The sequence below is a fragment of the Barbus barbus genome, assembly GCF_936440315.1.
Source record: "Barbus barbus genome assembly, chromosome: 2".
NCBI classification, from domain to species: domain Eukaryota; kingdom Metazoa; phylum Chordata; class Actinopteri; order Cypriniformes; family Cyprinidae; genus Barbus; species Barbus barbus.
In genome coordinates, this window is record NC_136730.1 from 33,703,365 (window position 1) to 33,729,147 (window position 25,783).

Here is a 25,783-nt window from a genome sequence, read left to right on the forward strand (position 1 = left end):
TATATATATATATATATATATATATATATGTATGTGTGTGTATTTTTTATATGAGAAAACACAATGAGAAAACCTTCTTTTTTTTTTTTTTTAAGTTATCTGGCAACCGTGACTATTCAGAAATGTTTAATTGCAGAATGCCATGAATGACCAATTAGAATCGAGTGTTCCAAGAATTTTGAAAGCACTGTTTTGTACACAGACATGTTTTGGAAACATGGTGTCCATTAACCTTTTTTTTTTTTTTCTTCTTCCTGGGGGTAGTTTATATAAACTGATATTCTGTCATTTTTTGTCATGGCGATGTAAATTAACAAGTCAAGATGTATGGCAGTGTATGGTAAAAGCCATAATCCAAAACAGAGAAGGGGAATTACTCTGTACCTGTGAGAATACTGAATAATGAATAATCCTGCTTGGCCTGTTTGAACTGGAACCAGTCCTTAGCAGACTTCGACCATTAACCCATGACCCTCGCACACACTCTATGGAACGTTCAACTCAGCAACTTCATCCGCACTGTCACACACCATGGTGGGAGGGGGACTAGAGGAAAGCAGGAAAGCGAAAGATGATAAAGAATGAGAGAGAAAGGGACGGAGCCCTCAGCTATAGAGCAAGTATTTACAGTCCAGATCTGCTTTGTTTATTGTTGAAGTTTACAAGCACAGTCATCCAACGACTGCCCCAGCTCATTTACTCAGCTATTCTCTTTACGAGATCACGATCGTGTTTGACTCTCTTTCCAGAACACATGAAGCCGAGATGTTTATCTGAGATGTGAATCCTGAAGTGTTGAGTGAATCTGTCATAAAGTTAAAGTGTAAACTTTTGGCTGCTTCTCCACTTCAGTGACAGCATCCTTTGCTTTGTCAGTGTTTATGTGTGTGCGGTGTGCCAGGGATTCTCTGGACCTCTGTTCAGTGTTATTTAATTCCTCATTACTCTTAAAGACCCCATGAAATCACTTTTTTCTATTATGTGCTGACTATATTTTCCTGAAACAGACAAGATATGTTAAATGCTCTTCCTTTAAGTTGTAAAAATTCATAGCTAGGAGCTATGTTCCTAATTGCTACTTCCTAATTGGTGACAGGTGGAAATGGGGGAGGGGCATTCTCACTCTCAAAATAAACTGATTGGACAGAAATCTGTGCAATGCAAAACAAGTCATCAATGTTTTTCCCATGTGACAATGTCAAGAGAAATAGACAGTAAACTACAAAATGTTTGATTTGAAATGTATTAGAATGTATGCCTGTCTCCACTTTCTGACTAACTGACATTTAATTCAGATTTACTGAACGATTTTAACAAGGAAATGAAAGTAAATGACAAAATTATTATTATCATTAAACTCATTCAGCAGTATTTGACAGATGATTAGACAAGTAAATAAAATCACATATTTAAGGAGGGAACCTTGTTTAAAGAAAATAATACAGTTTTTTTGAGGGGTTAGTTATATACTTATTTAATGCTTGTTCTGTCCAAACCAAATTCCGAGGCCCACTAAATGGCCCTGGTTCTCTGGTTGAGAAGCACCGATTATAATAAAGAATATTTATTATGATTTATTTATCTTTTTGTGTAGCTTTTTTTTTTTTTTTTTTTTTTTCTTTTCTTTTTTTCAGGAAGTGGAAGTCCTGGACATCAGTCAAATCAGGGACACCAGGAGAGGGTGGTTTGCCAAGAGGCCAAAGGTACATTTTTATGTGTGCCTGTGTTGAAGGTTATGTTTGGAGAGGTTCATATGTCAGTGCACGTATGTGGTAAGGTTTGCCTGTGTTTGTAGGAACAACATGTACGTGATATGCTGGGTTTGGACAAAAGAGAAAGGAACTCAAACTCAAATCTGCTAAGTATCGTCTACGGCAATGACCTGGTCAACATCTCCTTCTTCAACTTATTATGTTTTTTACCGGATGGCTATTGCAAGGTAACCACGACGACAGGCCCATCACCTAGATACCATGTCCATGCTATCGCTCCCTCTTTCTCTGTGCTGTTTTTCCCGCTTTCTACCTTTGCAAGTGTGTACTCTGAATGAACTACATTACGACTCTCATTTTATATTTTCTTCCCTCTCTCTTTAAAAGCCTAACGTTGAAGTTTGATTGATTTGTAGGATTATTACATTTACATAATAATAAATGTATGAGCTCATTTATTTGGTGTTATGATTGGGTTTCCAGGTGTGGGCTGATGAGCTCTTTAAACTTGCCACAAACATACTGTCCCAGAATGCTTCCCGCAACACCTTCTTAGTCAAAGCGTGAGTACTGTGTGTGTGTGTGTGTGTGTGTGTGTGTGTGTGTGTGAGAGAGACTCTGAAGCTGTTGTTTGAGGTCAAGTGACATGTTAGTGTAGCACAAATACAAAAAAGTGTCTGTCCACTTCATTGATATTTATATTGCACCGTTGCTTGCTTGTGATTAATTCTTTTAATTTATGTTTTTGAAAATGTGACATCTCACAATGCAACTTTATTTCTCGTTATTGTGACTGTATTTCTCAATTGTGGCTAAATCTCAAAATTTAGTTGCTACTTTATCTTTCAAATGCTACCTTTCGGTTTCTCTGCAACTTTGCCTAACTTTTGTGGGTTTATATCTTCAAATTGCAACCTTGTGTCTAAAAGGAAGACTTTGTTGCAGCTTTATTTATCGTAATTGTGACTTATGTGACTTTCTAGCAATTGTGCTTTATAATGTGACCTGTTTTCTCACAATTTGACTTTGACTCTTGAATCCTCTCTACTCAAGCCTTGACTGGACTTGACAAAAGTTCAAGCCAGTTTTCATGTATAACTTTGGGTTTGCCTCAGGGTTGGTTTTGTAATCAACGGTCATGTTTGGTCAGGTTAGTTTACCCAAAAATGAAAACTCTGGTCCCCGGTCATGGAAGAAAGGAAGTCCTAAAGACTTGATGATGAGTAAGCAACGCAGTTTTCAATTTTGGGTGAACTATTCATGTTAAATCCTCGTTTACAACCAGTATTTGAGGTGAACTCCATACCAGGCAAAATAAAATACCTCTTATTGACATAATCTTTGCCTCAGTCTGAGAAAGTGCTGATGTGAGGTGATTGTTGTTCTAAGAGTCTGTAGTGTTACTGACATTAAGATTTAGTTAGATTTATACGTGCAAATAATCAGTGTAGACTAATGAGAGAGATGAAGGATAACGAAACCCGTGTGATACGGTCAACTGTGCTTTTTTTGCATGTCATTTTTCATAGTTACACCAAGCTGACGCTGCAGGTAAATCAGGATGGGAGAATCCCAGTGAAGAATTGAATAAACACAAGCTGCCTTACTCAAACATAGCTATGTGTCCAGTTCTTCGGGGCTTTCATTGCTAATTCGCCACTTCTTCTTTCATCGTTGCTTTCACTTCTTTTCTTTTTCTTTCTCTTTCACTTCTCTTAGCAGCCTGAAAATGTTCTCTTATAAGAAACGTGTGGAGATGGCGCTGGAGCACTGCGGTCTGATCAAAAGCTGGGTAATCACTCAGTCATGCACCAATCACAATTTACTGCACATTTAAACATTCAGTTTTACCCTATACCGTCTGTCTGCTATGATTCCATGCGACATGTTTGTGTCTGTTTTTTGTCTCTTTTATTCTTTCAATATAAATGCACTGTTTTTCAAATAACCCATACCCATCATCTCTTTAGTCCAATCTCTTGTTGCGTCTCGCTCTGTCTTCACATGTAACTTGTTCCTTATAATTTATTTTTCTTTGGCACTCTATGGTGATCTGCGATCGGGCCTTTTATGGTTCAGTTTGGACACAGAGGAGCTGGTCTTAGATCAGCTCTTGTCCACATGTCAATCTGTTCACTGTCTTATGCTGCCCTCTGCTGGTTGAACTTCAGCATGAATTGAGAAACTTAAAGAGGGTCAATTATCTGTTTAACACGAAGAGGCTTTAAAAAAATTCTAATCAGTCATTGTACCAATATCAGCAACCCTGAAAGTTAGCACAATTCACTTCGTAGTGCAGAACAAATGTTGAACTGTGCTGTGCTAGGTACTGTCTGGTGAGACATGCGAAATATGAGTTTTACTGTGGGTCTCATTTCTACATTTTTATTTTTCATAATGTTGTGAACTTACATGCCTATAAAGTACATCAAAGTCTTTATTTCAACACAACAAGATAAATCCTATTTTCCATGTAATTTTGATTTAAAATACACTTTCATTTTTAACGATAAGATTCATATCTTCATTTTTATTCATTCATTCTTTCTTTCATTCAGTCATTCATTCATTTATTTTCCTCAGAGTGAGTTTATAAGGCCAGATGACTTCACCTGGGAAATGTTCCAGAACTTTCTCAACAAACTAAGTCCCAGGCCAGAGTTAGAGCATATCTTCGTGGAGCTGTGAGTGAACAGAATCCAACAGCAGTTACAAAGAAACAGTAGCCCCAAAATGCATTTGGACACATTTATTTTTGTATGAATGTTAAAAGATGAATGTATGAATGTTAAAAGAAAATGTTATTCAATATATTAACCAAATAGCATTTATATTGAAGAAAAATGGCGCACTTTCAAGCAACCTCTTCACAAAAGAAGTTTGTTATTTACAAAACATTAGAAATGCTATTCAGAATAATTATAAAAAATGTAACAGTAGTGGAACATGTCCATGTAAAAAGGGTCCAGAAAAAAGAAATGCTACTAATGCTTTGATCCTAATACAGTGATATTTGTACATTATTAAGTGTGTCCAAATATGTCTTGGGGCTACTTTGTCTTAACAATTATGTAAAGATACTTTGCAAAATGTTTTTGACTCATTTAATTCTTCACTGTGTGTGCCCAGTGGCTCCAAAGGGAAGCCCTTCCTGTCTCTGGATCAGCTGATGGACTTTATAAATCACAAACAGAGAGATTCTCGGCTAAATGAGGTTCTTTACCCACCACTCAAGCGAGATCAAGTCCGCCCGCTCATGGGGAGATATGAGACCAACACCAGCCAGCTGAAGAGAGGTACAAATACGCACAAGCACATGCACATTTAGACATGGTGATGATGAGTGTGATGGTGATTTGTTTCGCCTGTCCATGTGTGAGCAGATCAGATCTCCCTGTTGGGCTTCGCAAAGTATCTTGGTGGCGAGGACAACTCTGTCGTTCCTCCTGAGAGATTGGACATCATTGATGATATAAACCAACCCCTGTCCCACTATTTCATCAACTCATCACACAACACATACCTCACAGGTACGCAAATGCACTCTCATAGACACAAATATGGTAATAAACACACACATGTGACCTCTGTCTGTGTTTTCCCCTTCAGTGGGTCAGTTTACCGGCCTGTCATCAGTGGAGATGTACAGGCAGATGTTGCTGACAGGATGCCGCTGTATAGAGCTCGACTGCTGGAAGGGCCGCCCTCCTGAAGAAGAGCCAATCATCACGCACGGTTTTACCATGACAACTGAGATATCGTTCAAGGTGCGTTTATGGCCCCACATTTACCATTGTTCTGCAAATTTGTGTGACGATTTTGCAAAGGGTTCGAGTTGGTCACATGAATTTGCCTTGTTGACCAACAGAAAGCTGCTTGGTTTGAAAGTAGCTTCTGGTGAGCTGAGCTCACTACTGCACTACTGACAATAGATAAAGGAACTTTTTTGCCTGCAAAATTTCACTGTGACTGCACCTTTACTGTCAAATGAAAACTGCTTTATTTAAACTGCACACACACTGAACTGCAATGAGAGACGTGTAGAGTTTCAATATTTGCATTTTTAGGAAGTGATCGAGGCCATAGCTGAAAGTGCGTTCAGGACGTCTCCCTACCCTCTCATCCTGTCCTTTGAAAATCATGTGGACTCGTAAGTATAAGTATGTGCATAATGCAAATTTCTTGTTTTATCCTTTTACTTTTTATCTTGATTATTATTTGGTCTTTTAGGGCAAAGCAGCAGGCTAAAATGGCAGAGTACTGTCGCTCTATGTTCGGGGATGCGCTGCTCATTTGACCCCTGGAGAAATATCCGGTGAGTTCAACACCATAAAAAGGCAAACTTCAATAATTATTCAATAACTATAAAACTAAATTTTAGTTTAATTTTGTGTAATTGTTTTTTGGAGCAAAGTTCTTAATCAAGTATCAATCCGTCAATCTATCTGTCTATCTATCAGTTTAAAAGGTTTTAAAATCATAATCTTTCAAGCTAACTTTTCTAAAGCCAAGGTCAAAGTTATACTTAAACTTTAATTGTAGTTAAGGATGGTCCATTATCGCAGGATAAATGTAGACGGGGGTAGTCAGGATCCCAGTAAAAGTGAAGGGGTCTTGTATCATCGTAATGCAGTTTGATTCCAAAGTATTAAATGGCTATCAGATAAAATAATACATGAAAGTCTTTCAATACATGAAAATCATTGCATTATTGTGAAAGGAAAGAGACCAATGCTGTGATATAACAGCTGTGTAGGAAATTGGCTGGCTGGGACAGCCAGTAAATATATAGTTTTTGTCACTGCAAAAATGTTTGACCATGGAATGCAGTGATTTGGCAATCATAAGAGAATCATGTAAAAATTGAAAGTAGTAAACTATTTTATTTTTAGTTTGAGAGTAGATTTTTATATGTTTTTATTGTTTTTACAGCTGGATCCTGGTGGACAACTGCCAAGCCCCCAGGAACTCATGGGGAAAATCTTGATCAAGAACAAGAAGAAACATCAGCACAGGGCCTCTAATTGTGGGAGCATCAGATGCAAGGACGGGACAGATGAACAGTCCTCACCTTTGAATGGTGTGTACAGATGCAACACACCAACACCTAGCCTGAAAAATGACTGTGATTGAAATGGTTGCCAAACATCAAAACAATTACAACAATAATTTAAGTATGTATACTGTTTCATCACACATTGGGTCCATTCACATGTGTTTTTGCATTAAAAAAAATGAGAGCCGCAGGAACAAAACAAAACAAAAAACACCAGGCATAAGCATTTGTGGAGGTTAATAAATGTCATTTTTGCAAATCTACATAGGACTGTTTTGTGCAAAAAACTTATAGCTTATAACTCTGCTTATAACTGAAGATTTTATAAGTGAAGGATCATGTTAAAATAATTTTTAAGTAAGAGCTTAAAGAAGGTCCGCACACTCTCAAACATCAAAGAGAATCACAAGCGAGATGATAACATTTAGAGCAATTTACTGAATAAAAGGTGATCATGTGATTTCTCAAATTAAGATGGCTCCTAGCTCTATTGTCAGCTTGGCATTGAAAAAGGTCAACATGTGACCGGCTGTGTGTGGCTGCTTTACAAAATAATTTTTAGAAAATCCATGTCATGACCTCTTTAAAGTTTAAACTTTTTTTTACCTTGAATACAAAAAACCTCCTCTGTGTGAACGGTCTCTTAGGCCGTGTTCACACTTGGCGTCTTTTTCAAAGCTGCCGGCGTCTGTTTTACATTATAATCCTATGGAGTAAACCGTGTTTTCAATAAAGTCCTGAGCGCTTTTTAAAATGCCACCGCCGGCGTCTTTTTCTGCAGCTCAGAGCGTTTTTTCGAGTTGAAAAAAGTTCAACTTTTCTGAAAAAAACGCCCTACGTCAAGCGCCTTTTTGACAGCTGACCAATGACAAGCGAGTAGCGAGATCTGTCGTTTCCATAACAACAAGAAGAAAAATGGAGAAGGTGCCGCAAACCGTGCATCATCCAACCGGAGCTCCTGGACTAAATTGTTGTAAGCACCATATTGGTTTCTTCCTCGTATAATGTCGTGCACCCACAAACGTCGTTGTGAATCGACATTTTCTTTCCCGTTAACTTCAAAAGTCAACGCAAGAGCCAACTTTTTACTCTTTCTTGACATTTCTGCAGTACACAGCGCTAGGCTACTGTTACAGCTGTTGCTATGGCAACAAAAGACGCTCTCGGCTGCTATTTGTAACAGACGCTGCCAGCTTTGTTTTTCATTAAAAAAACGCTCTTGTCAACTTTTTCTAGACAAAAAAGACGCCAAGTGTGAACACGGCCTTAGAGTGCATGTCAGTGTGTTCTCCATCAGAATTCAGCATTATTGCATTGTCCTGCTTGTTGTTCCAGCAACAGGTGTAATCTGTGATGTCTGATTTGCAATTAAATGACTTTTCAACCAGTTCTTTCATTCAGTTATTTCATCACTTATTTTCATGGGCCATTTTATTGCACATCTCTTTCATATCTGCATGATTAGAAAGCTAGCTAATGAACCATATGCCATCATTTACTCTTCTTTGTCATCATTTACTCTTCTTGACTTTCGTACTTGGCCATAAAGGATGACATTTACAACTTCGAAACAATTTGAACTCTTTCATTACCTACATTTTGCAGCTCAACTGCACTGAAAATGCATTAGGGTCTGTTTTAGTTGTAGTTTTCACTCTTTTTGTTGTCTTGAAACAATTCTGGCCCATTCAGTTACAAGCAATTTCATATACACATAATTCAATTTTCTGTTACCGATTTCATTTCACATCCAACCCCATTCATTATGAGATTTGTGTTTAGATTGTCCATTGTCTGATGGGGAGGTGGGCCAGCTCATGTCCAATGGGGGCGAGAAGCTTGCAGAGAGGATGGCTGAAGATCTTGAAATCTGTAAGCCAGTTGGTGGGTTTGTGCCTAGTTGACATGAGGTCTCAACCAATCAGGATGAACACTGATGTCACTTAGGCACCAGTATGGAGGTTCATGGTTAATGCATTTATGGTGTGTATTCAATTGTCTGTGTCTTTGTGTGTGTGTGTGTATTATTTTCTAGATCGGGGAGATAGTTATAGTGAAGAAGAGGAGGAAGAGGAACCCATTCCAGATCCAAAGAAAAACAACAACACTGATGAGGTAACTCCTGTCAATCTGTCATGTTTGCTATTCTTCTCTCTGTCTCTCTCTCTGCACTCTTAAAAAATGCTGGGTTAACTACAGCCCAGCGCTGGGTAAAATATGGACAAACTCAGCAAATTGGATTGTTTTGACCCAGCGGTTGGGTTAAACATTTTACCCAACTGTTGGTTATAAACCACACAATCGCTGGATTTGTCCATATTTTACCCAGCGCTGGGTTGTATTTAACCCAGCATTTGTTAGAGTGTGTGTGCATCTTTGACGTGTCTCTCTGTTTCAGGGTACTGCGTACAGTGAGGTGAACGCTACAGAGGCGATGTCTACGCTGGTCAACTACATAGAACCTGTCAAATTCAAATCCTTTGAGGTGGCAGCCAGTGAGTCATGATATCTTTGACATCATAGCTGTTACTCAGGGGTGGTTCTAGAATACAGTAACTGGGGGGGCCAGACCGGGGCCACTTGTGCTTTTAGGGGGCACAATTTTAAAATTCATCTTAACCTACTATTATTCATTTGGTCATTTTTTTACCATGTCATGTATCACTGCAATCTCTGGAAGTAATCTATAACAATTTCAACTAAATTAAATATTTCATCATGTTTCATTTATTTAACAAATAATTTTGTATTGTAGTGTCAGGGGCATCAAGCACTCAGCAGCCACATACCACTGTATAACTGATACAGGCTTATGTCCTACTGAAAAAACAAACAAACAATAAAACCATCACAGAAAATTTGAATGGTTTCCACTACAAATACCAATACAAACATTAAAAACCATCAACATTTAACCATTCAAAAATGGTTTTCTGTAGTGTGTTTTGGGACATATTCCATTAGGATTCTTTGGTTTTAACAAGCCACCAATAGAAGGTGACCAATTACCAATAGAGACAAACAGTATCCAGTAAAGCCAATACCAGTCCCATTTATAACCAGTAAAACCATTACTAATTTTGTAATGGTGTCTATTGTTTTTTTTTCAGCAGGAGTTTTATTTATTTTATTTTATTTTTTTATTCGATATATCCCTAAAATATTTTGCACCTTTATAGAGTATTATTTGGTCTATGGCGATAGGCAAAGTAGCCTAATACCAGATATGGGTGTCATGCCATAAAATACTTTTAATACGACTGACTTTTTATTTAATGTGAGTTTAATAAAAACATTGTAAGTTACTAATTAGCCTATAACACTTTCATTGTACAAAAAGAGACATTGTACAAATAACGTTTACAATATCAAAGAACATTTTCACTTCAGTCCAGCGAGTCATAATAATCTCTAAAGCTGTTTACACTGCAAAATTAATATCTTACTTACCTTCGTAAGTACATTATTATCTTACATTCATTGTTTCTGATAACTCATCTGAACGCCTCTGATTGGTCCGTGCATTCATAAGCTCAACAGAATCGATTGGTTATAATGCGCAGTGCTTTAAAAATGTGTGTGTCCCCCCCAGAACCGCCCCTGGTTACTATGCCTGAAACCAGTACTGTGTTGACCAAGTAGAAGCCAGGACAGAATTAGTGTCTAGCAGAATTTAACTTTGATCCCTCTATCTCTTTTCAGCGAGGAATAAGTATTTTGAGATGTCATCTTTTATGGAGACCAAAGGCATGGACATATTAAAGAACTCTCCCAGCGAGTTTGTTGAGTATCCTTCACCAGCCTCAGTCAGCTGATAATAACTGCTATAATGTGCTGCATCCCAGTTTACCTACATGTAATATATTCTAAAAGTATGTGCAGAAAAATTCTTGAATGTAGCAGTAGAGAAGGCAAGTTTTGGAACATACTACCATCTCATAATAGCGTCTTTTTGCGCAGGTACGCACGTCAATGTAAACTGGCCTGTCAATCATATTGTCTTATATACACTCCTCATATATACAATCCACATTTCAGTTCATTTATTTATACTACTCAACAATTCTTCCTACCATAGTGTAGGTACAGTATTGCACATCTGCAGTGTTAAACTAGTGGAAATATAAAGGGGAGATCCATGCACACTCTTGGAGTGTTTTTTTTTTTCAAAGACTTGTGTTTGTGGATCTGATCCAAATATTCACCAGAAATAGTAGACCATGAGGATATCATTGGTAGATGTCATTTCAAAAAAAAAATATTATAATTTTGAATATTACTTTGGACGTACATTTTGGTGTTTTTGTGTTTGCGCTTTTATATTCAAGTAATGTTGTTCTTCCTGAGTAAAATGTCTGTATTCAGATACAATAAAAAGCAGCTGAGTCGGATCTACCCCAAATGGACTCGTCTGGACTCTAGTAACTATATCCCACAGCTCTTCTGGAACGTGGGTTGCCAAATGGTGGCGCTAAACTTCCAAACTCTCGGTCAGCTATGCAAACAGTCGTCTTCCTTCTGTCTAGTTGTTTTTTCTACATTTGTATATATTTTAGAAGGCCTTGAAAATCTTTAAATAAGCTTACTACTTCTCTGTCTCAGACTTGCCGATGCAGCTGAACATGGGGGTGTTTGAATATAACGGCAACTGGTTATCTGCTGAAGCCAGAGTTCATGAGACGCACAGACAAACACTTTGACCCTTTTACTATGGACATTGTGGATGGCATCGTAGCCAATGCGGCTAAAATCAAGGTATTTTTTCCACATGTAGTATGCTGTTTAAAGAGATAGTAATAGTCAGCTATTTTACTTCGTAATTTCAAATGTAATACAATCATGTCATTTCTCACTTTTCCCTTTGCATACATAGATCATCTCAGGTCAGTTTCTGAGCGATAAGAAGGTTGGTGTTTACGTGGAGGTGGACATGTTTGGACTTCCTACACGCACTAAAAGGAAATATCGAACAAAAACTTCTAACAACAACTCTCTGGACCCAGTCTGGGATGATGAAACCTTTGTGTTCAGCAAGGTAAAAAATGAAAAGAAAAGTTTGTCCTAAAATGACAATTCTGTCATCCGTAAACCTGTGAAGCTGTTTAATACTCTACTAGACTACACTTTTTTTTTGTTAATTGAAATGCTGTTAATTTCTATCTTTCTAGGTAGTGTTGCCCACCCTTGCATCTCTGCGAGTAGCAGTGTTTGAAGAAAACGGAAAGTTTATTGGCCATCTTGCCAGTATCGGCACTGCGCCAAGGTTTGTGCCAGTACGAGCCAGTGATCTAACAGACTTGTTAGTCTGATACTGTACTAAATATCTACAGTCCTACATCTGCTATATGTGTGTGTTTATGTGTCTATTAGGATATCACTACATCTGTCTGAAGAATGAGCTGAACCAGCCGCTCATACTGCCATCCCTATTTGTGTACACGGAGGCACAAGACTACATTTCCAATGAACACCAAGGTAAGAGAGGTTTCTTTGGGACTATAAATGCCATGACAATGTGTTTATAATCTGCTACATAGATGTACTGTAATATTAGCAGCTGGTCGACTATATCGCTGTGCAAATACAAATGTTTGTATACAGGTCCTTCTCAAAAAATTAGCATATTGTGATAAAGTTCATTATTTTCTGTAATGTACTGATAAACATTAGACTTTCATATATTTTAGATTCATTACAACACAACTGAAGTAGTTCAAGCCTTTTATTGTTTTAATATTGATGATTTTGGCATACAGCTCATGAAAACCCAAAATTCCTATCTCAAAAAATTAGCATATCATGAAAAGGTTCTCTAAACGAGCTATTAACCTAATCATCTGAATCAACTAATTAACTCTAAACACCTGCAAAAGATTCCTGAGGCTTTTAAAAACTCCCAGCCTGGTTCATTACTCAAAACCGCAATCATGGGTAAGACTGCCGACCTGACTGCTGTCCAGAAGGCCATCATTGACACCCTCAAGCAAGAGGGTAAGACACAGAAAGAAATTTCTGAACGAATAGGCTGTTCCCAGAGTGCTGTATCAAGGCACCTCAGTGGGAAGTCTGTGGGAAGGAAAAAGTGTGGCAGAAAACGCAGCACAATGAGAAGAGGTGACCGGACCCTGAGGAAGATTGTGGAGAAGGACCGATTCCAGACCTTGGGGGACCTGCGGAAGCAGTGGACTGAGTCTGGAGTAGAAACATCCAGAGCCACCGTGTACAGGCGTGTGCAGGAAATGGGCTACAGGTGCCGCATTCCCCAGGTCAAGCCACTTTTGAACCAGAAACAGCGGCAGAAGCGCCTGACCTGGGCTACAGAGAAGCAGCACTGGACTGTTGCTCAGTGGTCCAAAGTACTTTTTTCTGATGAAAGCAAATTTTGCATGTCATTCGGAAATCAAGGTGCCAGAGTCTGGAGGAAGACTGTGGAGAGGGAAATGCCAAAATGCCTGAAGTCCAGTGTCAAGTACCCACAGTCAGTGATGCTGGTGTTGGTCCACTGTGTTTTATCAAGGGCAGGGTCAATGCAGCTAGCTATCAGGAGATTTTGGAGCACTTCATGCTTCCATCTGCTGAAAAGCTTTATGGAGATGAAGATTTTATTTTTCAGCACGACCTGGCACCTGCTCACAGTGCCAAAACCACTGGTAAATGGTTTACTGACCATGGTATTACTGTGCTCAATTGGCCTGCCAACTCTCCTGACCTGAACCCTATAGAGAATCTGTGGGATATTGTGAAGAGAAAGTTGAGAGACGCAAGACCCAACACTCTGGATGAGCTTAAGGCCGCTATCGAAGCATCCTGGGCCTCCATAACACCTCAGCAGTGCCACAGGCTGATTGCCTCCATGCCACGCCGCATTGAAGCAGTCATTTCTGCAAAAGGATTCCCGACCAAGTATTGAGTGCATAAATGAACATAATGGCCATTCTTTTATTGGTCAGATGAAATATGGTAATTTTTTGAGATAGGAATTTTGGGTTTTCATGAGCTGTATGCCAAAATCATCAATATTAAAACAATAAAAGGCTTGAACTACTTCAGTTGTGTTGTAATGAATCTAAAATATATGAAAGTCTAATGTTTATCAGTACATTACAGAAAATAATGAACTTTATCACAATATGCTAATTTTTTGAGAAGGACCTATATATTTTAATAAAACAAAAAAGATGGTTAATGGGTCACCCAAAGTATAATTCAAACCAGCCGTCTTTCAGTTATAAGTCCTGATCTTTGCCCTCTGTACCACTCGTCATCAGCCTTTGTAGCAGTCTCACTCTTGTCCCTCTGTCTTCCTCTTGTTTTTGTGTAGAGTATGCAGAGATTCTGACAAACCCCATCAAACATCTCTCTCTGCTGGTCCAGAGAGAAAGGCAGCTATTAGCACTTATGGAGGATCCCACTGAGGTCACTTATGCCTTTCGACTTTACCTTAGGTAGGTATCTATCATTTAGCAAATATCTGACAGTAGCCTAAATCAAATTCTAGTAATAGTGACTTTTGTCCAATTTGAATTTCTGCTGACAGCCAATCCCCTTGAACTTGCAGTCCACCCTAAAATGAAAAAAAAAATCTTCATTTGCACATCTTTCTGTCATTCCAAACTTTTGTTTATGTGTGAGAAACAGACTAAAATTTTAATTGTTGTTCACTGAAAATCCTGACATCCAAGACTTCCTTCATCAATATTCAGTCCTATTCCTCAGCAAATTATTCTTTGGACTCCTATATTTTGAATTAAGCAGGTGATCGGTTTATGCTTGTGCATGTGATGTTTTTATGGTACTTTAGCATATTTTTTTAATCTTGAAAGCTCCAGTTCCCGTTTATTATAACTACATTAAAAAGAGTGACAAATATATTCTTCATTATGTTTCTCCTTAATGGGTTTGGAATGAATTTGTTTTGGGTGACCTATTCCTATTACTGTTAGCTCACTGCTACATGAACCTAACATCTTGTAGATATTTTAGCCATTAAGTGAATACATACTGTGTGTGTGTGTGTGTGTGTGTGTGTGTGTGTGTGTGTGTGTGCGCGCATATCTGCAGGGTGAACCTTTAAAACAAGATGAAGGAGAAAAGTTTGACTCTGGCTGTGTGAACTCTGTTGACCCTATTTGCCCTCTGCTGTCTCCAACACTTCCTTCTGTACTCACTGAGGTCATGAACCCTCCTGCACCAGGTTTGGTCTCACCTCATGCTCATAACCCACCCCCCACCCCCCATTTTTGCATTTTGGCCATAATGTTTCAGTCATTTAATTTCTGTACTGATGTCTATTGGAGGTATAGTGGTTCTCTGTTTAAAAAAAAAAAGATGATCTCTTTTGGTAAAGACATTAGGAGTGACAACTTGCACTAATGCACAGTGCAAGGTTCATCTGTCTCGATTTTTGCATCCGTGCGTCACTCTGCAAGCCGAAAGACTTCACAGTGCTGTCAACTACAGAAACAAAGCATAGCAGAAGACGTTTGATTATCTCCTTGAATCTGCAGCATTGTTAAGAGTGGACAACCATTTATAAGCTTTTATAAATGGCTTTTATAGAGAATTCCATTTTAAATTTAGTTCTCATGTCATGTTATATGAATAAAAAAAATAATATTTTGAAGTTTTTGGATCTCTAGAATTATTTATGGTTTATATTTCGCAGTTGATTTGATTTATCAGCAAGTGAATCATAGTTAAACTTAAACTCTGAAGAATATTTACTCCAATGAAATAATACATTTACAAAATAAATAAATCAGTTTGTTAACACTTGTTTTTTTTTTCTGTATTTTATTTACCGCTCCAAAAGCGGCACCTAGTGGCAAAGAATGATTTTGCATTTTCGTTCAGACCAATGCGAAAAGACCAACAATTGGGCAGGCAATATGCTAATGTTTCATGTTGACGTCAACATGAAACGGCTTGGGATTAGTTTTAAAAACGACTCATTTCAGTGATTCAGAGTCAACTCTTTCTTTTGAGAGACAATAACTTTATACACAGTGCACTTTCAGATTTAAAACTTTGCAGGATGTTTTCATTCACTTAGAATGGTAATTTTCAAAAATCCATAATAGGAGCACTTTAAAGTTTAGGCAAACTGTTACCAAGTGCTAATGAAAATTTCGAATTAAAAATACTGTACCAAAACAGTGACCTCAAAACAGCAATACGTACTGAACCGTGAACCGTTATACCTCTAATGTCTACTTATGAATAAGCATGTCATGTCCATTAAGTGACCTGAGTGTTTGTGTGTAATATATTTTAGGCCCAAAAGAAGATTTAGTCAACAATATTCTTAATGGTAAGATTCACTCACCCTCATCTAATCATTGTACACTCATCTTCATCAATCCCCTTCGTGCTGAGTGAGAGGTGTTGCGGATCACGGACAAGCTTTGTATCTGTTTGTGTTTTGCAGTAATCGAACCGCAGTCTATTGATGAGCTCAAACAGCACAACTCATACCTGAAGCTGTTGAAGAAGTAATGCAAGGAACTCAAGGAGCTGAAACATAAACATCTCAAAAAGGTCAAAAGCACTCTTTTTGCAACACCACTTGTAGTTATGTGTCATGTAGGGAATGTACCGTCACGGTCACATTTAATCCAATAATATGCACATATAATTTATCTAGATAAAAAATTTAAGTTCTTCAAGACCAGCTTTGATGTTTGGTTGAGAAAGCCTGGATAGAAAGGGTGTTTATTAGCATATTGCCGGCATTGCTAGTATGTTTGAACATGCACTGTAGCTAGCATGTCTTAGTTGATAGGCTTTGATTGTGGTAAATAGACAGATCAATCCAATGGACCTTTTTCACATTTCTGGAAGTCATCATAGTTGGGTTAACTTTGAGAGCAGTGAATGGCAGAGTACCACAAACATTTTTGCATTCTATTTACTCAAATAGCAGAAGAAAAACTCCATGATAATGTTTTCATAACTTTCAAAAAAATGAAGAAAAAAAATGAGTGAGACCGATAACGGCAGTCAGAAGAGAGAATCATGTCAAATTTACCGTCCCTCCCATAGATGCTGCATTAGAAACACTCTTGCATTAACTATTTTTTTTTGTAATTTGAGCAAAGGTGATATAATACAAAGTATAGTGTTATAACTGTACATACATATTTTTACAAATCAAAATCTAAAAAAACTTTCGAGGATTTACAATGCTGATGACCGTTGAAACGCACCATCACATTCTTGTGAAAAGTGTTCATGATTCAGACATGTTTGCTGTAGTTTGTCAATAATTTTCAGGCAAAATCCAGTCATTTTTATAGCAATCCATGCAATTGTGAATTTTGCATGAGGGCAAAAGATTATGCCATGTAGATTTCCCAATGTGTTGAAGTTGGTCAGAATTGCTGCACTTACCAAGCTAAAGCTGATTACTTTGAAAGTGAGCTTTGCTTTATACATTTCTTCATTATTGTCAATACACAATGAAACTTTTTTTTGTCCATGAAAATTTTGCAGAAATTTGGTGGTTGTAGCGTTATATTTTAGTTAAAAATCAGAAATGTTTTTCATTTATAAAACTCTGTAAAACCTTCTTTCCCAAGTTTAATCATCAAAACGAACAAGCATTCATTACAAATTTGAAAGCCTCACTTTAGAACTGGGGCTGTTTCTAAGAAGTTTTTATAGTAACAATACTATGGTGCAAAGGTCTCCAATCCTGGTCCGGGAGAACCTCCAACACTGCTTATTTTAGATGCCTCCCTAATCAAACACACCTGATTCAACTCATCAACAAATGTGTGTGTCAGATAAGGGAGACATCAGAAATGTACAGTGTTGGGGGTTCTCCAGGACCAGGATTGGAAACCACTGTTATTGAGCGTGAGAGCATGACTTGAGTATACCACAGTTTGCGGTCTGTGTGGGTCCTAACGCCCCAGTATAGTGACGGGGACACTATATTGTCAAAAAGCACCGTCTTTCGGGTGAGACGTTAAACCGAGGTCCTGACTCTCTGTGGTCATTAAAAATCCCAGGATGTCTTTCGAAAAGAGTAGAGGTGTGACCTCGGCATCCTGGCCAAATTTCCCACTGGTCTCTGACCATCATGGCCTCCTAATCATCCTAATACACTGATTGGCTTCATGTCTCCTCTCCACCAGTAAGCTGGTGTGTGGTGGGCATTCTGGCGCACTATGGCTGCCGTCGCATCATCCAGGTGGATGCTGCACACTGGTGGTGGACGAGGAGACACCACCCCTCACAATGTAGAGTGCTTTGAGTGCTTAGAAAAAGCAGAAAAGCGCTATATAAATGTAATGAATCATTATTATTATAGATAGCAATGGTGTTAGTAGATTTTCTGAGCTGTATGGCTATTTGAAGGACAGATCATTTGCTAAAGTAATACGGTATGTTAAAACCCTCAAAACCTGGAATGACTTTATAGCCATGCAGTTTTCGAAAATGAATCAACACGTTGAAACATCATCAGCCAATATGTATAGAGCAGTCAACAGTGATGTGGCATAAGAATGGCGAACTTATATCAGAGCCATAGCGCTCTGACAAATGCTGCAACTTTGCTAGTCTCTTTTCAATGATAACTTAAAGAATGTGTTTTTGTGTGTTTCAGGTGTGGGCTCTCAGTAAGAAACAAAGGACTCGCTGTAGTCCGATGAACTCTGACCTCCAGAGCAAACAGAGTCAGATGGAGAAGCGTCTGTGCTCCAGTCTGAAGAAAAAGTGAGGACATTTAGATTCAACATTGACAGTTTGACCTTCATTAATGTTGGCCAGGTGGATATTGTGGTTGAGTGTGGTAATTCAGATAATGATCATAGAGAGATCAAGAGGTCACGAACTCAGAGTGGTAAAGCAGCAAAGCTGAAATGAATGTTCAGTTCTCATGAGGAACATTGTGTTTAGCAGAGAATAATGGAAGTGGAGAATGGACTCAGATGGATATTTTACATTGTTTAAAGCAGGGAGCGACACCAATGGTTAAATGCAGACTGCTTTATTTCATTATAAGTTGTATGAGAAGCCAAATACTCTGACCTTTCAGAAAACTTTGAACAGTTTTCACATGCCCACTGTCACAAATTTGCTTATTGTATTAGTGACCTAGATATAGTGTTGAATCAGAAAAAATGCTACGTTTTACAGCAGAACCTTTCTTAGTTTTACATTGATCAAAATTCTTTAACTTTGTTCATTTCCAGGGTCAAATTATAATAAAAAAATAAAAAAATAAAATTCCCAAAAAATAAAACTTCACTTAATGTCAAGGTTGCTGGCCTTTGGTTAAAAGAACATTGGAGGCTGTTCACTTTGAATGATCTACTGTACACTATTATTAAATAGATGTTTGCTATTTGTGTGTGCAGTCGGTCAGAGGAGTGTCAGAGGGAATTGAATGAGCTGGATCATGAGGTGCAGAAACGGATGGACCAGTTCAAAGAGGGGCAGATGAAGGACCTTCTTGTGCTAAGACAGGGAAAACTTCAGACAGAGAAAGAGGCTAAACAATTCTACCTCAGAGGTATGACACAACAATAGCCCAAAGACAGTGATCACAGCTGCTCGGTAAGGCACTACACACACTGCTAAAAATGTGTATTCTTTGTGACTCGTGCTTCTGTGTCAGGCCAATCAGAAACTGAGGGAAGTCGCCCAAGATTGCCAAGCAGCCCAGATCAAGAAGCTCAAGGATGTGTGTGACAAGTGAGAAACTTTAATCAGTTTTTTTGTGTTTTGAGGTGCATTTGTGTGTTTGTGGACAAATGCTAAAATGTCACCTTTCTACCCGCAGAGAGAAGAAAGAGTTGCAAAAGATTCTGGACAGGAAGAGGCGGAACAGCATCATTGATGTAAAGAAAGCAGATAAGGACAAGGCTGAGGCGTGAGTAATAGTTTTTCTTATCTCAAGGACAGTACAAGTGACAGTCTAGGGTTAAAAGGTTAGTCCGACCAAAATACTAATTATATCATAATTTATTCAACCTCTTGTCATTCCATACTCAGAAAGCTTTCTTTCTTCTGCTGAAAACAAAAGAGAAAAAAATATATTTTAAAAAATGTTGGTAGCAAGCAGTTTTGGTGACCATTGACTTTCACTGTATGGACGTAAAAAAAACTTATCTTGATTTGTGTTTTAAAGAAGAAAGTAAGTCTTACAGGTTTGGAACAACATGTGGGTGAGTAAATGATGAAAGCATTTTCATTTTGGGGCAAACTAAACCTTTAAGTGGCTTTCCTCAGTAGCACAATGGATGCTGAGGATAAACGCAAATGAAATATTAGTGACCTGTGAATGGATTGTAAGGAATGGACACTACTTGCCTTAAAGAGATGGTTCATCTAAAAATGAAAATCATCATCACCCTCGTGTCTCACTGTAGTTTTGGACCAAACTGACTTTCATTACATAGACAAATACAGTTACATCCCCATTTTTTTTTTTTTATTCTTTTAAGAACAATCTGACCTATATCTTAATCAGAGATGTTTTAAGATGCCTCGAGATGCTTTTAAAAAAGCAGCCATGTTTCTCATTGTCCTGTTATGGAAACTGTCAGATAAAACGAAAGAGAGAAATAGAGAGAAATGTGACCATTGAATGTGCTGCTGAGGCTCATCAAGCCATTAACATCACTGGATAGGTCAGCACTGCTCTCAGCACCTCAGTGGTAGTGTGTACAGTGAACGTAACCTTCTGTCATTCTCCCACTCAGCAGGGAGATGAAGGAGATCAACAGAAAACACATCAATGAATCAGTCAACTTAAGCCGTCAGGTGAGTAGAGTATTTGTGTAAATATCGCTTTTTAAACCATTTAAATCTTACACATTGTCCTAATTAGGTGCCACTCAAGTTTTCATTGTCTGTTTTTTAAGTTTTTCTTGTATGTACTGAATGCATAAAGGTCATGACACACCGAACTGACATCAAAGAACTAGTGTTGACGCAATTGTAGGGTTGGCTTGATACCACAATTTTGGCTTCGGTCCAATACCAGAATCTAATATCTTTGTATTGATACCATATGTGACAAATAAACAGCCTCAACAGAAATGAATAAAAAACTATTTTTATTAAAAACACTGCATGAAACTCTACATTAACAAATGTGTTGCTTGTTCAGATAGGGCTGCACGATGAAAGGTGTTTTGAACGTCATCACAATTTCTGCTTCTCTCGATTTATTAAGCATAATCATCTGAGATATTATCTTCTTGTGGTCTAGCTCCTTAAGCTGAACAGCCAGTCAGAATGATCTCTCCTGACAAGCTCTGCCGACATACTCACTTGTCCGAAAAGCCACCCAGGTGGGTCTGACTAGTGCCAGTGGTGTGGAACACTGCACAGATACTCAATGCGTAATGATAGGCAACATTCGCTGATGACAATAAAATCGTAGGCAATCAGTACATATTAGATGCTTCTGAGTGGTCCTACTCCACAAAGCTGTTTAGTAAACAAGCACTTGACAGAATGTCTCATCAGTTTTGGACAGAAACTCATCATCGTTGCTCCGAACCTTGTTAGGACAAAGTGCTTCTGAGCCATACCAAACTAAAGTTCAAATAAACAAGGTCAATCTTCCTCATAAGTTTCCTTAATTCTTTCTCTCTCTTTGTGTAGCTGGAAGTGTCTCAAGGGAAGCGTCAAGAGAACTTAAAAGCCCTTCACAAGGACATCCTTCAGAAAATAGAGGAGGAGGTTCCTGTGGTCAGTCCATGCACAGATTTATTCCGCCTTCAGTCCCTGTTCATTGTCACATTATTTTCTTTTACTGATCAATTCCACTTATTCATGGCAAAATTAAAAAATAAATATCCCTTACAGAAATGTACCACAATAACTACTGTATTTCTGCCATAATACTGCAGTTATAAGAAATAATGTCACCACTGTCATCAAGAAAAATAAATGGTCATTTCGGATTCTGAAAGCTTTTTAGACTGTTTGAAGTAGGGGTGGACAATATACTGGACATGATAACCCTGTAGAAATTTGATAACCGGTCTGCATTTCAAATAGTCACAGTTATGCTAATTCGATGTTGCAGTGCTGTATCATCACAGCTGGGCTCGCAAAATGTCTAAATCCCTGGTAGCCCTTCGGGCAGGTACTCTTCAGATTTTGGTAGCCTGAAAATTAACTTAACTAGCCCAAATAAAATAGACCATAAATGTCAATCAAAAACATTTTCAATACACAAATATCAACGAATATTAAGGAAAGAGTTTTATTTTACTATTTACAAGGTATCTGCAGAATTCTTAAAAATCTATTTAAGGCAATTTGAAAAATTATTTCGTAGACAGTTTTAAATACGTTAAATGGTATTAGGCCTTAAAAACTCTTCAATTTAATTGTATCAAATTTAAGGACCCATGGGAGCAATGTTCCCTCTAATTTGTTTTCTTGCTGAGCAAAACTTTTCTCTATTGGGCGGACATTTCGGACACCTGAGCAAAAGCATTCTTTATACCAGACCTGTACAGCATGCACACAAAACGGTGTGTAACTTTTAACTTTAATGTGTTATTTATATTTGATTTGACCGTTGATGTAACTAAATGATGTACATGTTAGGTTACCTGAGAAAACATTTTTTCTGTACAATACACTGCAGTTCAAAAGTGCTCATCAAGGCTGTATCTATTTGATAAAAAATACTGAATATTATTTCACAAAATAATATTGTGAAATATTATTGCAATTTAAAATAAATGTTTTCTATTTTAATATACTTTAAAGTTTAATTAATTCCTGTGAAGCAAAGCAGTATTTTCAGAGTCACATGATTCTTTAGAAGTCATTTTAATATGCTGATTTTTAATCAATGTTGGAAACAGTTTTACTGCTTTTTTTATTTTATTTTATTTTTTTATACTGTTTTTTTGGGACCTGTGATAGATAGATAGATATATATATATATATATATATATATATATATATATATATATATATATATATATATATATAAAGTTAAAAAGAACAGTGTTTAGTCAAAATAGAGATTTTGTGTTACAATATAAACTATTCAAAAGTTTGGGGTCAGAAATTTTGTTCTTTCTTTTTTAAAGATACTTTAAAAAAAGTTTAAAGAAAGTTAAACTTTATTCAGCAAGGATGTGTTAAATGGATAAAATTGATTGTAAAGACTTCTATTGTTAGAAAATATTTCTATTTTGAATAAATGCTGTTCTTTTAAACTTTTTATTAATCAAAGAATCAAAGAAAAAAGTAACACAGGTTCCAAAAAAATATGAAGCAGCACAACAGTTTCAACACTGATAATAAATCAAATGTTGAATGGAATCCTCCTGTCTCTGCAGGATCAGGCCCGTCTGACACGCGAGTGCGAAGCAGAGCTGAAGCGCTCGCCGGAAGAGATCTCTCAGTATCTGCAGGAGATCGAGAGCAAAGGCTCTCGTAAAGACACTGATGGGTCACCCAATGACAGCCCCAGCTCCGGCCCCTCCTCTAACTGCAGCACACCCCCTTATTCCTCCCCCAACCACAGCTGGAGCAACATGGCCAATATCTCGTCCTCAATGCTGGACTCCTCCTCCAACTCAAATACTCCCGTCAAGTCAGAGACGGATACTACAGGAGTGTACTAGTAATACTACTGTTTGTTTTATTTGTTTTTTTATCATTTCTGTCCGCAGTGGATTTTAAGAATAGATATAGTATTACTAAAAGTTGTATGCATTTTTCGAGGATTTTTTGTTGTTGTTTTTTTTTACCCTGCATACACTTTACCACCGTGTCTGTCTGAATCAACTGTGACATTTTTACTTTATTTTTAACCAAATTCCTGTTTTAATCCATAAACACAGTGGATTTGATCTAGCTTTAATAAGGTGGGCTCTTGTTCATACTACCACCTGTATGCAAGATACCTGTGGAAACAAGAGGGATGGGGTTTTCTATTTATTTTGGTTAAATATTGTGCACTTTGCTGCTTTTTTGGGTAGTGCAGCGAGTTGTCTTAAAGGTGGCAGTGTAAATTTGGCAATGAATTTTGATGCTGTGATGCTAGCGCTAGGCTCATGCTTGGTCTTAAAGGTACATGTTTACATAATAACGCACAGATGGACTATTGCTTACGCACCCCCAACACAATTCATTTCACCACAGCGACGAAACATCCGGTCTTGTGAATGTTGTTCTCACGTTCTGGATGCAGTGTCAGGAACACTGCACACAAATCCCCCGTCTGGGTTTATCAGGGTCTATTCAGAGTCATGTCGCATAATATGCAGCAAAGCAGAGCATATGAGATGAGTTTTCAATGTGAGATTGAAGCAAGACTTTTACAGCTTAGCTCTGATCACCACAATCCAGGGCTTTTTTAATCCATTAGAATGTATGATGTTTGGATTTTGCGTTCTCATAATCTGGTCTGCTGTTGCCCCCACTTCCTGTTTACTTTCATATATTTGTTCAGTTTTTTTTTTTTAGCTCTATGTCCATGTGCGTCTTTTCCCCACCTTTTTCATTCTCTTTGTGTCTCTCAGGGCTTCGCGGCTTAATATTAAGGCAGTTGGAGTTGAGCGAGCATCATTCACACTGGTGTGTTTGGTGCTTAATGATCTCAGTGGAAGCACTTTGAGAAAGACAATGATTACAGCACTTATGATTATCAAACAATTACATTTGCTGAGCGAGTAACATAATATGCATCATGAACATGACGATTCTTCTGCATGCTTGGATGATAATATTTCCCAGTGTAATTTACAAAGTGTGTATGTGTGAGGTAGCGCTGGCTGTGAGAATGAACACTGCACAGTAGAGTTTAGAAGGCCAAAAGGGCTGAAATGAGATGAGATGGACAACACTATCGTTTGCTATGAGAAGTGAGCATGAGTTTATGTGACTCAGCCCATATTGTGTGTTTTCATATGTTAAGGCAATAGCTTTATTTACCCGTATGAACAGGGATAAATGGTACTTGCATGTAAACATATCCTCTCTCCATGTCTCATTATCTTTGGAGAGGAACATTAGTGTTGTACATACTACCAGGAAATATTAATGTGTGTATTTCAGTCGAAACCACATGAGAGTTTATATCCATATATAGATAATTCATTCAATTTTAGACATAAATGAATTTTACTACTGACTAGAGGAGAAGTTGAGGGTGACGTCTGTCTTTTAGCTTGCACCTTAGGCTGATCTAGTGTCCCAACAACACACACACTATTTAAAAAAAAGTAAAAAAAAAAAAAAAAAAAAAAAAAATTCACCATTCAGCTGTCTTCTGCTGCGACATTTGATTTCTTGAGGTGCAGGTGTTTTTTTTTTTATTATTATTGAGAAACACCCAAATAATTTATGGCCTGTATTTTTTTGTGTGTGTGTATGTGTGTGTGATACTTTATGATTGTCTTGTTCTTTACAGTGCTATGATTCTGTATTGTGCCTATGTTATATCACATTATGGTTCTGTTATGTGTATAGACAGTAGTAATGGTTGAATGGCACTATTTTATCATTTAAAAACCCAACAATTTCTTTTTTGAAATCATGTAATTTAGAAATCCACTTTTTAGTGTCTTAAAATGGGACAAAATTCAGGTGATTGTTCTGATTTTGAATTTTCTTTTGATTTTAGCACCTTTTATTATTATTTTATTAATGCTTGCAAAGCATGTCCTGTAAATTGACTTTGTTGGTGGTACAGGTTTTTTTTTTCTTCTTCTTCTTTCAAAGCAGACATTAGCATGCTAATTTCAGTCATCAGACAACCTCAGGGAACAAGCCAGGCTGGTCCATCACACATGTGGGCCGAACTGAGTGATGCTGCCGTGTGTACTGAAATCTGGGACAAAACATGCTTACTCAAGGGCTAACTTCTGCTTGGCCTCAGTTACAGCTTTAACCAAGTACATATCTTATAGTATCATGTTCATAGTTTGTCTCTCTCTCTCTCTGCATTTGTCTCTTTATTACCTTCCTACTGAAACACTCTTTTGTTAACACTGTATGCAGATAATGTACTGGTCTGCCTTGT

At 37.7% G+C, this 25,783-nt stretch overlaps 1 pseudogene across 1 annotated transcript; it reads left to right on the forward strand.

Annotated features, from left to right (window-relative positions):
* Positions 1-1,794: 1,794 nt before the first annotated feature.
* Positions 1,795-25,783, forward strand: LOC306877966 (1-phosphatidylinositol 4,5-bisphosphate phosphodiesterase beta-3-like; annotated as a pseudogene). Its single transcript, XR_013785791.1, has 30 exons — positions 1,795-1,939; positions 2,196-2,275; positions 3,432-3,504; positions 4,296-4,396; positions 4,842-5,008; positions 5,096-5,242; positions 5,322-5,479; positions 5,780-5,862; positions 5,943-6,027; positions 6,645-6,792; positions 8,551-8,640; positions 8,804-8,883; positions 9,167-9,263; positions 10,471-10,555; positions 11,134-11,258; positions 11,371-11,523; positions 11,642-11,803; positions 11,937-12,051; positions 12,139-12,243; positions 14,090-14,184; positions 14,830-14,962; positions 16,043-16,078; positions 16,196-16,305; positions 18,380-18,489; positions 19,134-19,288; positions 19,394-19,470; positions 19,559-19,648; positions 20,481-20,541; positions 21,391-21,477; positions 23,094-25,783. The product of XR_013785791.1 is annotated as a 1-phosphatidylinositol 4,5-bisphosphate phosphodiesterase beta-3-like (transcript).